This window comes from Phascolarctos cinereus, unplaced genomic scaffold (assembly GCF_003287225.1).
Source record: "Phascolarctos cinereus isolate Bilbo 61053 unplaced genomic scaffold, phaCin_HiC Scaffold_3;HRSCAF=262, whole genome shotgun sequence".
In the NCBI taxonomy this organism is placed as follows: domain Eukaryota; kingdom Metazoa; phylum Chordata; class Mammalia; order Diprotodontia; family Phascolarctidae; genus Phascolarctos; species Phascolarctos cinereus.
Genome location: NW_027555736.1, coordinates 227,436,070 through 227,449,423, shown reverse-complemented (window position 1 = coordinate 227,449,423; position 13,354 = coordinate 227,436,070). Strand labels below are relative to the sequence as shown.

General features: G+C 44.7%; 1 protein-coding gene across 1 annotated transcript in view; it reads right to left on the bottom strand.

Annotated features, from left to right (window-relative positions):
• RPS6KL1 (ribosomal protein S6 kinase like 1) overlaps nucleotides 1-13,354 on the bottom strand; it is a 41,968-nt gene that overhangs the window by 13,866 nt on the left and 14,748 nt on the right. The gene's annotated exons all lie outside the window — the stretch shown is intronic.

Here is a 13,354-nt window from a genome sequence, read left to right as displayed (position 1 = left end):
CAGGCGAGGAAATGCTAAAGCTAAGGAATTTGACCATGGCCCCGTAATCCTTAGCCAAGACTTGAACTCAACTTTATCTGACTCCATGGGCTTTGGGCGATGGGCTTCCAACTGTCCCTTTGCTCTGGGTTCACAGACCTTTTTACACATCTCTTCCATTCTTGGCAGAAGAGGAAAAGGGTCTCAGGCATGCGTGGATTGGGAAGGTTTCCCGTCCATGTAGAGGAACTGGGAGGGGGAGGGTGGAACAAAGTGAGTTTATGTATTTATTTTCTTTTGCATTTATTTCCACCTCATTAAAAATCCGTGTGAACACCGTATGGCCAAAATATCCCAAGTCAATGAAAGTATTAGGATGTGACTTTTGAGAATGAAATATTTCACAGGCTCAGAGTTAGAGAGACAGTTGATTTCATATTAATTTGGAACAATATTTTATTTTATCCCAGAGTTGAGATTGGGCCTGGGCCAGCAGGGGAAGGGGTTAATTAAGTAGCTTAGGCTGCAGGCTGACTGCCCTTGGGTGGTCACTCAGGATACTGTAGCCCAGAGCATCTCATAACACCTGGGCTGATGGCTTGAGTAGAGTGTCATCTGGTGGGTGATCTGTGTACTACACCCAGCTAATTAAACTTTCTTGTTGGGTACCAACGCAGTGAATTGCTATCTTTCTGTAAGCTACAGGAAGACAGCATGAATCTCCCAAACCAGAGCCCCTGTCATCTGTGTGCCGGAAGCAGGATCCGAACCCAGATCTTCCTGACAAAAAGGCCAGCTCTGTATTTAGTGTGAACAAAATGCCTGGCATTTAGGGCCCCCTACAATCTGCCTTCTGCTCCTTTTCCAGTCTGTTTTCTGTTATTCCCCTCCATATACCATCTATCGCAGGTTAGCTGGCCTGTGAGCTGTGCTTTCCCTGTCTATACTAACATCTAACCAGTATTGGTCACCCTCCCCCAACCAAAAAAATACCAAAACAAGCTAGGTGGGAACCCCTGCTTCCAGGTAATCAGGCCAGCCTTCCAGAGGTGAAAGGTCACTTCTGCTCCCTACCTGACAGAAAACACCCACAAAGAGCAAATTACCCAGAGCCTAGGTCATTGGATATATGATTTTTTTTTGTGGGTCAACCCAGCATACAGTCTCCCTAATTGGCCCAGCACTGCAGACCACAGAATCCTAGATCTAGAATCAAAAGAGGATTTCAGAAGCCATCTATCAAGTCCAACCACCTTGTTTTCCAGGTAAGAAAACTAAAACCTGTAGAGGCTGTGACTTACCCAAGCAAGGTCCCACAGCTGGTACATGGCAGAGCTGGGCTTTGAACCCAGGCCCTGTGACTCTAAGGGTCAGCTAGGTGGTGTAGTGGATAGAGCACTAGGCCTGGAGGCCGGAAGACTCGTCTTCCCTGGACTCAGACACTTCCTAGCTGTGTGACCCTGGGCAAGTCACTTAACCTTGTTTGCCTCAGTTTCCTCATCTGTAAAATGAGCTGGAGAAGGAAATGACAAACCACTCCAGTATCTCTGCCAAGAAAACCCCAAATGGGGTCAGAGAGAGTCAGACACAAATGAATAACAAATTGTGACCCCAAATCTAGCTATTTTACCCCCACTGTGCCACGCTTTTTCATAATGCAGGAACCATTGTTGTAGTGGGGATACCGGGGTCTGAGGCAGATCCTCGATGATCCTAAAATCCAGAGCTTTGACTTAGAGCTAGAAGAAGCCTTAAAAGTTATCTGGACCAATCCCCTTATTGTACAAATGAGGAAACTGAGGCTCAGAGTAGTGGATAGAGCAATGGGCCCGAGATCCGGGCGTTCAAATCCGACCTCAGATACTTACTAGCTGGGTAACCTTGGGCAATCGTTTACTTCTGCCTCAGTTTCTTAAACTGTAAAATGGGACAGTAGCAGCTATCTTCCAGGGTGGTGGTTGTGAGGATCATGAGATACTATCTGTAAAGCACTCATTGCAGTGTCTGGGATGTAATAGGTGGTTATCGAGTACGTGTTTCTTTCTTTTTTTCCAAGCTGGGGCTCAAACCTGAATCCTCTTTTTTTTTCGTAGCTGATCTTCAATCCAATGGAACCACACTGTCTGTTCCTTTTTCCCAAACGAATTGTTAACACTGTGAGACACCCCCAGCTCTAACAGCATACTTATTGTTGTTCAGTAATTTCAGTTGTCTCAACTCACGACCCCATTTGGAGTTTTCTTGGTAGAGATACTGGAGGGGTTTGCCATTTCCTTCTCCAGCTCATTTTACAGATGAGGAAACTGAGGCAGACAGGGTGAAGTGACTTGCCCAGGGTCACACAGCTAGTTAAGTGTCTGAGGCCAGATTTGAACTCAGGATGGTGACTCTTCCTGACTCCAGGCCTGGCACTCTATCCACTTTGCTACCTAGTTGCCCCAATTGTACATAAATTGCATACAATTTAGTGCTTTACCATATTGATCCAAATATAAGCCACACATACACCCCCCCCCCCAAATGAAATCTCCTTGGAAAGAAAAAAAAGTGGCAGTAGACTGGAAAATAACATTGATTTTAGGCTGCATGCAGGTTTTCTACGAGCCAGATCTGGAGAAAAAGTGTGGCCCGTATATTGATTTCGTAGCAAATGTGCCACCTTGCCCTGTGTTCTAATTATTTTCTGTGTCTTACACTTGCATGCCTTACTAGACCCTCTGTTCGATGAGGGCAGGGAATGTCTTTTGCTGCTTCTATATCCTCCACAACATCAGACAACTCACTCGTTTATTAATTGATAAATTATTGATTGATAAAACTGATAAAAATTGATATTGATTGATAAAAAAACTCTTTGGGAGTTTTTCATCTTTTCACCTTATGCACTTACGCATCTTATGCTTAACCAGGTTCCCAAAGGCCCCTCTAGTCCATCCCTGGCGTGGCCGATTTTTTTTCTCCCAGGAAAGAAATGGATTTGAGTTCACATTTAGAGCTGCTCAGTGTGATGGCATCGTGGGAGATTGTGTCTCCCATGGTTCATGGAGAAGTCAAGAGGGGCCTTGGAGTCATAGCATTTCACGAAGTATAGCGTGGGCTCTGGTGGGCTCTGTTACCAACCTGAGTGGTCTCACCTCTCCCTAGGCAGCCTTGAGGCACTCTGTTCCCAAGGGTTCACAGTTCTGGCCTGAGCGGGACGCTCAATCTACCAAAGTTCTGAACTCCCAAGCTCGAGCTGCCCACTAGCCTCAGCCTCCCTGAATAGGAAAGAAGGAAGGAAATAAGCATTTATTAAGCACCTGCTGTGTGGCACATAGTAGGTGCTTAACAAATGATAATTGAATTGAATTTCCAGGTACTGTGCTAAGCCCTTTACAGAAGCTATCTCATGTGACCCTTACGGCAACCCTGAGAAGTAGGTGCTATTGTTAGTCCCATTTTACAGATGAGGAAACTGAGGCAGTCATTGGCTAAGTGACCGACTAATCAGTGCTTCAGTTTGAGGTCAGATCTTCCTGACTTTAGGCTCAGCCTCCACGTACTGTGGCATCACCTAGCTGCTTAAGAAGGTAGGAGAGTTAATAGAAAAAAATATGACTTTATAAGCTAAAAAAAAGTCAAACTCCTTTTTGTTGTAGTGCAGTGGAGAAAGGTGATTATAGGATCATAGATCTTCAGCTACAGAGGCCCTCAGAAACTGCCTCCATTTTACAGACGAGGAAACTGAGGCTTAGGAAGTCAGGTGACTTGCCCAAGCTGGCACAGGCAAGTGGCAGAGCCAGGATTCAAACCTGGGTCCTCTAACTCCAAATCCAGCGTTCTTTCCACTGCGACACACTAGACACGATTTGTCTATCATCGACCCATCATCCTGTTTGGGTTCAGGCTAGTTTAGCATGAGTTTGGAGGGTCCAGATGTTGGGGTACATGTGACCCACAGTTGCAGGGCATGGCATCCCTGGCTACCAGGCAACCTCTAGGGGGTATCAAAGGAAAAGACGGTGGACTGGCACAGAAGGGCAATTTCGGGGAAGAGGCAGAATGTAGTAAGCCTCAGTGAGCGGTCAGGGAGGGTGGGAAGAGAAACCTCCAGCTCAGCATTCCATCTCCACCCTCAGAAACGTGCCGTGGGGAAGACGGTCCAAGAACACACAGTCACGGTGCCCCTCCTTGACCAACGTCATCTGGGAACAACTTAAATACATCCCGAGCAGACCCCACCACAAGAAGCTCTATTGTCACGTCATGTTCCAAAGTACCCCCTAATGATAAATCAATACAACTATTGCCACATTTTCACAGAAGCTATTTCAGGCCAGGCGGGGCCTGCCTGTGGAATTAAACCCTCTTAACCCCAAGGTCCCTTTCCTACCGCAGATCACTTCACGGTTGATTATATTGAGAAAGAAAAGGCCGCCAAGAAATGCGGGGGAAATCCCCACCATGTCAGGATGCTGGGCAAGGCTCCGTAAGGGATTCAGGCCAACATATTTTTCTTTGACCCTTGAAATGTGCAAATAACATAAGAGAATCCCCACTCCTGTTACCAAGCAAATGCCTTCCTACCGTCTGGATGAGTCAGTCCCACCCTGGACCTGGGAATGCTATTCTTGCAATGAAAACGTGAAGGAGAGAAGATTTATGTAGGTATGATAGCCAGAGTGGGGAATGGAAGGGAGTATTAACTTTGGAGTCAGAAGAGCAGTTTGAAACTTTGCAGTGCTACCCCTATTAACCTGCTGTGCCTTTCCTCTGTTAATTACTTCCTGTTTATCCTATATATATTCATCCTTACTTTGTATATATTTGTTTACCTGTTGTCTCCCCCATAAGATTGTAAGCTCCTTGAGGGCAGGGAATGTCTTTTGCCTTTTTTTGTGTGTCCTCAAGTGCTTAGTATGATGCCTGGAACATAGTAGGCATTTAATAAATGTTTATTGAATGAATGAAAATTATTTCTCTTGCTCTATAAAAATTAGGGCATTAGACCCTAAGTTTCTTTCCAGTCCTAAATGCTATGATCCTGTGTATATGAAGGATGGGTGTATGGAAGAGGGCGCAGACCTGTTTGGCTTGGCCCCAGAAGTCAGAATTGGGACCAGTGGAGTATTACAAAGAGTCAGCTTTTAGTTGGACGTGAAGAAAACTTTGTAACTGTTAAAGTCTGAAAGTGGAATGGGTGCCTCACTGGGTAGGTAGCTGCCTCTTGAGGTCTTCAAGCAATGGCTGAATGGCTATTTGTCAGGGATATTGGAAATGAGATTAGTCTTTCTTTTTTGTCTTTTTGGTGAGCCAATTGGGGTTACGTGGGGTTAAGTTTGAGCCCAGGTCCTCCTGACTCCAAGGCCAGAGCTCTATCCCCTGTGCCACCTAGCTGCCCTGGGATCATTCTTTAAGGTATGGGTCGGATCAGATACAGTCTGGGTGACCGAGTGGATAGAAGGCTGGAGACAGCCTGCTGCAGACACTGACCAGCTGTGTGACCCTGGACAAGTCAGGCACCTTCTTCTGTTCTACAGTTTTCTCATTTGTAAAATGGAGAAGTTGAACTTGATGGTTTCTTTCAGTTCTAAATCTCTGATCCTTTGACCTTTGAGGTATCCTGGATTTGGAATTGGAGAACCAGAGGCCTTAGAATCCTGATTCTGTTACCTTGGTGACCTCGAACAAGTTATTTTTCTTCCATGGCCCTCAATTTTTCTCATCTGTAGAGAGAGGCAGGCTTATACCCTTAACGTGTGTGTGTGTGTGTGTGTGACGTGAACCTTTTTTTCAGCCAATAGATCCCTTCTCTAAATAATATTTCTAAATGCATAAAACAGGATTAAAGCAAACCAAGTGAATTGAAATATACTTAATGAAATATACTTACATATACTTAATGAAATATATTTTTTAAAAACCTCCTGAATTAAAGGGTTAAAAATCTTGTGGATCAAATGCTTGCTAAGATCCTTTGAACTCAAAATCTTTCAGCTCTCCTCACCTCTGAGATTCTGATTCATTTCCTGAGCCATTCTGTTCTTTGACGGCAGAGGCTGTTGATTCTTGTTTGACCATTAGGTGTCTATCTTGTAATTACAATAGAAATCCCTCTAACCGGGCCCATTGACCAACCCGGCCTGCCCACATCTGTACCATGTTAAGAAAAAAAAAAGGGGGCCCTGGTGGTCTCTTGGGAAGAAAGTTTCTCAAAAATACTAAAATCCAAGATAATTCCCCTCCATCCATTGCCAAATGGGATTCCCCACCACCTTGGCCCGAGAGAAGTGGTTCTGATTTGCAAAGTCAAACAAATAATGAACTGGAAACTCTACCCCAAAATATGGAGACACGACCTCTTCCCCTATAGGACACTCCTATGCCAAAGGAGGCAGAACCTAAAATATAGATTCAGGGCTGGAAAGAACCTTAGAGAGCATCCTAGTCCCACGGAGCAAGGGAAGGGAAGAAAGAGAATAAGCATTTATATAGTACCTACTGTATGCCAGGTGCTGTGCTAAGTGCTTTTTGTAATTGTTATTCTTATTTGATCCTCACAACAGCCTTGGGAGGTAGGCGCTATTATGATCCCCATTCTACAGTGGAGGAAACTGAGGTAAACAGAGGGAATGACTTGCCCAGGGTCACACAGCTAATAAGTGTCAGAGGCTGGATTTGAACTCAGGTCTTCCTGACTACAAGTCCAGTGCTCTATCCACTGCACCACCTGGCATTTTTCAGATCAAATGAAATCATGCATATTACACATCACAAAAGATTACAGATGAAGCGACCCAGAGGTTGCCTCGGAGCGCACAGCAGAGGCTAGACATACTGGCCGCCAGCCCGTCTCTTTCTCCCATACCATCACACTACCTCCGACTGACACAGATAGGACAGAGGCAAGACACGGTGAGGTGTTTTGATTGGAAAAGCCTTCTCGTTTTGCAGTCCTCTCTCAAGTGTCAAATAGTCTTCTCAGACCAGAAGTAAGTTCCAAAAGATGTTTGAGGTAACGAGGACAAACATTTGAAGGTAAACACACGGCAGTGTGATATAGTGGACCGAGGACTGGATCTTAAAGTCAGAGGTCCTGGGTTCAAATTCTGCCTTTTGATTCTTAACTGTGTGACCATAGACAAGTCAACTTATGGGGCCTCTGATTTCTCATCTGTAAAATGAAGAGGCTAGGCCAGATGATCTTGGAAATCTCTTACAATTCTAAATCTGTGATACCGTGATAAATTAGGAATATTCACTTTTTGGAGACAGGGACTTTTGTGCCTTTCTTTGTATCCTCAACTTAGCACAGGGCCTGGCTCTCAGTAGAAGCAGCTAGGTGGCCCAGTGGATAGAGGGCTAAGCCTGGAGTCAAGAAGACCTGAATTTATAACTGACCTCTGACACTTACCAGCTGTGTGACTCTGGGCAAGTCACTTAACCTCAATTGTCTCCAAAACCCTAACCAAATACTAACAGTAACAATTGAGCTAGAAATGTTCCAAGGCCCTTAGAAGGGACTCTGACGTCTCCCTTTCTTTTGCGAACACTGTGGCAGACACTTGACCTATCCCATCTTCCCTATTCCTTCTTTCCTCACAGTAATCTGACTCCTTTGGGACTGTGCTGTTTCTTCCTTAACTTGTCCACATTTCCTGCTGTTATGCTTCCCTTCCTCCTCCACCGCTCCCCGCCATCTGCTGCCCTTACTACCCTAGCCTTACTCCTCTAGCGTATATGGAACTCTCTCCACTACCTCTAAGGTTCTGTTCCTCGTGTCAGTCCCGGTCACCTCATGGCTGGTTGTATTAAGAGAGAAAGGTGCCTCTGAAATGCTGGGCAGATTCTTGTACTTTCTGACTGTAAAATGGAGAAGTTGAATTTTATGGTCTCTTTCAGTTCTAAATCTCTGATCCTTTGACCTTTGAGGTATCCTGGATTTGGAACTGGAGAACCAGAGGCCTTAGAATCCTGATTCTGTTACCTTGGTGACCTTGAGCAAGTTATTTTTCTTCCATGGCCCTCAATTTTTCTCATCTGTAGGAAGAGGCAGGCTTGCACCCTTAACGGTTTCTTTTTGTGTGTGTGACATGAACCTTTTTTTCAGCCAATAGATCCCTTCTCTAAATAATATTTCTAAATGCATAAAAGAGGATTAAAGGATTGAGGTCCTTCCTCTGCCGTTAATGGCCATAAGACCCCAAGCAAATCACACCTGTTGGTGTCCCTCAGGCACTCTAAAATGATAAACTGCCGAGCAACCAGACCTGCCCAGATTGGCTAGATCTGGCTCTCTAGGTCCTCAAGGGCAGCTCGTTGACCGAATCCAAACTTCACAGAACAAATCCCCTTAATAAAAGGATTTGTTCTGTAAAACTTGGACTCAGTCAAAAGGCCGCACCCAAGGACCTAGAAGGTCACATGTGGCTGCAGGTTCCCCACCCCTGGCCTGAGGGAAAGGGAGTGTCCCTTGGAAAGAAAGTTTCTCTAAAGTTTTATTAGACACATATGTATATAGGGGAGCTAGGTGGCAAAGTGGATAGAGCCCCGACCCTGGATTCAGGAGGACCTGAGTTCAAATCCGGCCTCAGACACATAACACTAATTAGCTATGTGACCCTGGGCAAGCCACTTAACCCCATTGCCTAGCCACAAAAAAAAAAAAAGTATCTGAGTTCAAATCTGACTTTAGGACTTTGTGACTCAGGGCAAGTCAAGTCACCTCTGTTTGCCTCAGTGTCCTCAGCTGTAAAATGGGGAAGGTAATAATAGCACCTACTTCCCAGAATTGTTGTAAGGATCAAATTTAATGGTGTTTGTAAAGTGCATAGCACAGTGCCCCACAGATTTTGTTGTAAGGTCATTTCAGTTGGGTCAGACTCTTCATGCCCCATTTGGGGTTTTCTTGGCAAAGATACTGGACTGATTTGCCATTTCCTTCTCCAGCTCATTTTACAGGTGAGAAATTGAGGCAAACAGGGTTAAGTGACCTAACCAAGGTCACACAGCTAGTAAGTGTCTGAGGCCAGATTTGAACTCAGGCCTTCAGGACTCTATGCCCAGTGCTCTAGGGGCCCACCTGGCACCTAGTAAGCACTACATAAGTGCTAGCTATTACTATTATTACTCTGAGAGCTGATAGGTGTGGGGAGCTCCCTAAAGAGGAAAATGCCCCTATTGATGCAGGTTAACACTTTCTTTGCATCTTTTGAGAAATTTTCTCTATTCTCATAAAGATCGCCAAAAAACATTTTAAACATTGTGCAGATATATACCTATATATCTATATTAGTATATATTTACGCACACGTGTATATGTATGTGTATATATGCATTTGCATATATGCGCACATATATAAACATACTACATATACACATACGTCTATCTATAACTAGCAAGCTAGCTAACTATCGTTGTCCCCCTCTCCCCCATCCCGAAGGTTAGAACAAGGACCTTTATAAGAAAGCTGTCTTGAGGTTGTACTTCTAAAAAATGTGCTTGGGGCAGCTAGGTGGCACAGTGGATAGGGCTCTGGCCTTGGAATCAGGAGGACCTGAGTTCAAATCTGTCCACAGACACTTGACACTTCTGTGTGACCCTGGGCAAGTCATTTAACCCCAATTGCCTCACAAAAAAACAAAACAAAACCGAAAAACAAACAAACCAAAAAATATGCTTTTAGATGTCTCTGTGGCAGACATCTCCTGTAAAGCCAACAGTCTCCGTAAGTAGGAGGTCACCAGCGGCCAGAAGGCAAGGTGTCCTGGTTGAATTTGTTCTCCCTGGGTTCCCATGTAGCAGTGCCATGTGAGTGACCTCAGGCCTCTTGGCCCCCAGCCAAGGATTCTGAACCTGTTACTCAAGAGAACAATAGCACCGGGGACCTCGCCTAATTTGGGAAAAAAGTTGTTAGTGTTCCTGGTGTAGGAATGAAGAGAATGAAAGTGTGGGGGCAGAGACAGAACAGAGAATTGTTTGGAGGGAGAAAAAAAAATGACAACTGGGAGACCGGGAGAGCAAATGGTTTGCTTGCATCCTTCCTGCCTGCCTGTGGCGGGAGAAGAGTGAAGACACTAAGGCTTTATTCATTCTCCCAGCTCCTGGTGACCTCTCTCCCAAACTAGCATTTGTAGTTCGTAGCTTTCTATTTATTCCATATATACACATGTATGTATATTTTATATATCATATATGTGTATGTACATACAGCATGTGTCTGTGTGTACATATATGCACACACATGCACATATATTATCTCATTCTTTGTATTTCCATCCGCAGCACCTAACAGAGTGCCTGGTGCAGGATTGATAGGTGTTTCATAAATGCTTGCTGGAAATGTAGCTCCAAAGAAGTGATATGAAGACCCTCACACCCCATCCCTTTTCAGAGGTGGCATGTCTGTGGATCTGGTATATTGCACATATTTTCAGACTATTTTGATGTATTGGTCAGTTATGAAGATTTTTCACTCTTGCTTTTTTCCATTTTTTTTTTCCTTTTGTTTTTCAGGCAGTTGGGGTTAAGTGACTTGCCCAGGGTCACACAGCTAGTAAGTATCAAGTGTTTGGTCTGAGGTCGCATTTGAACTTAGGTCCTCCTGACTTCAGGGCCGGTACTCTATCCACTGCGCCACCTAGCTGCCCCTTTTTCTTTTTTCTTAAAAATCCCATTTGTTATATGGGATGGCTCTCTGAGAGAGGGAGTGGGAGAGGAAAACTGTGGTGATGTAAAAAAACAAAAGACGTCAATAAAAACTTACTTAAAAAAAAGAAAAAAAATAATGCTTGTTGACAAGTTGCTTGAAAAAAGAGGTACCAAGTACCTCTGGTAGGGTACTACTCCCAAACCAACAAACCTTTGGAGAAAAGCTGAGACGCCCTGCTCTAGAGGCATAGCTAGGTGATGCAGTGGTGAGAGCGCTGGACTTGGAATCAGAAAGACTCATCTTCCTGAGTTCAAATCCGGCCTCAGACGCTAGCTATGACTTTGGGTAAGTCACTTAACCCTGTTTGCCTCAGTTTCCTCATTTGTAAAATGCGTTGGGCAGCTAGGTGGCACAGTAGATAGAACACTAGGCCTGGAGTCAGGAAGACTCATTTTCCTGATTTTAAATCTAACCTTGGATACTTACTAGGTGGGTGGCCTTGGATAAGTCACTTAACCCAGGTTGCCTCAGTTTCCTCATCTGTAAAATGAGCTGGAGAAGGAAATGGCAAACTACTCTAGTATCTTTGCCAAGAAAACCCCCCAAATCAGGTCACGGACAGTTGGACGTGCCTGAAATGACTGAACAACAACAACGAAGAGGTCTTAACCGGAACATCTCCTGGCATCATATTATATGGTGGCATTGGGAGAAGAGGCTGGAAATGCGTCCCAGTTAGCTTTCCTGATTCCCCGTCCTCCAGCTGCTAGTGTCTTCCTTCCCCAGCTACCTTGCATGTAGGTATTTGTACTTATTAACCTAGTATTTATGCTCTCCGTATGTTTATATGTACTTCTTGTTCCTCTTCCCTTACTTCCTTGTTCAATAAGTTCTGTATCTGACTCACAGTCTCTCTCCACCTCATCTCCTGTTCCTGTACTGGGGACTTTAACACACATATTGATACTCCCTCAAACGCCTCTTAACTTTCCAGTTCCTCAGTCTACTCAATTCCCATCACCTACTCCTCCACTCTACCTACACCACGCATACACGTGTGCTTGCACACACACACAGGGCACATATCATATAGAGTGAGAGCATGTGCATATATGTAGCATATCTATATATCTATATATAATACCTTGGATCTTGCCATCGCCCACATGTTCTGCTTCCATGCTCATGAATTTAGAAATTCCTTCAGCTCATCATAATCTCTTATCATTGCATATTCCTTCTGCTTTTTGACCCCTAACCCAGTTCTTTTTTTTTTTTTTGGTTAGGCAATGGGGTTAAGTGACTTGCCCAGGGTCACACAGCTAGTAAGTGTTATGTGTCTGAGGCCCGATTTGAACTCCTGAATCCAGGGCCAGTGCTGTATCCACTGCACCACCTAGCTGCGCCCCCAACCCTGTTCTTCATCCTCACCACGACCTCTAATCCCTCTACTCCTATGTCCTTTTCCAGGCTATCATCCCTGCCCTGGTCACACTCAACTCTCTTTCCTGTCTTGACCCCTTGGTGAACCATACATCCTTTATATATGATTCCTTTGCTGCCTTGTCCTGTTGCTGATCGTGCCTTGCCAAATCCCAACCTTGGGTTACTCCCAACAACTATTGCCTTCAGTCCTATTTACATCCTGCTGGAGAAAAATCACGAAACCGCGCTAGACCGAGTCTATTACAGATTTATGTCATATAATCTCAGTTGGGTTCTCCCTGCAGCAAGGCAATCTTCTTATGCCTCCCTAATTGATTTGCTCCCTTTCTCACCAAAGCAGCTATCACGAACCTTTTTGCCCATCCCTCTGCAAACCTCCTATGCTATGCCTTCCCCTATGCTCTCAGCTTGGGACCTTGCCTCATAATTTGGTGAAAAAATGGAGGCAGTTCCCTGAGATCTAGCTCTTTCTTATCTCTTCCTCCTTGTCTCATATTACTGAGACTCTTTCACCCCATTTCATACGAAAAGGTGGCTCTTCTCCCTGCAAAGGCCATCTCCTCGACAAGCACCCCGATCCCATCCTATCCCATCTTCCCTAGCAAATTTTCCTCACTATTGTCCCTATTTCCTCTTCAATCTCTCCCCATCTATTGGTTGCCCCCCTGCTCCCTACAAACATGCCAATATTTTCCCCATCCTTAAAAAAACTCTCACTTGACCCAACTATCCCTGTTACCTATATCTAATATCTCTACTTCCCTTCATATCTTAACTCCTTGAGAAAGTTATCTGCAATCGGTGCCTCCACTTCCTCTCCTCTCACTCTCTTCAACACCCTCTACAATCTGGCTTCCAACCTTATCTCAACAAATCACTCTCTCCAAATTCACCAGTGATCTCTTCACTGCCAAATCCAGTGGTCTTTTCTCAGTCCAGATCCCCCTGGACCTCTCTGCAGCCTTTGACAATGGCAGTTACTCTCTTCAACCAGATACACTCTCCTGTCTAGGTTTTCATGATAATGCCCTCTCCTCGCCCTCTCCATAACTGCTCCTTCTGAATCTCCTTTGTTGGATCTTCATCCAAGTCATGCTTACTAATCATGAGTGTGTCCCGAAGCCCTGTCCTGGGTCCTTTTCTCTTCTCCTTTAATCTTGTCTCAATTGATGATTACATCAGCTCCAATGCGTTCAGTTATCATCTATATGTAGATGATTCCCTGATTTATATACCCAGCCCTAACCTCTCTCCTGAGCTTTAGTTTTTTTATCAACAACTGCCTTTTGGATAATTCT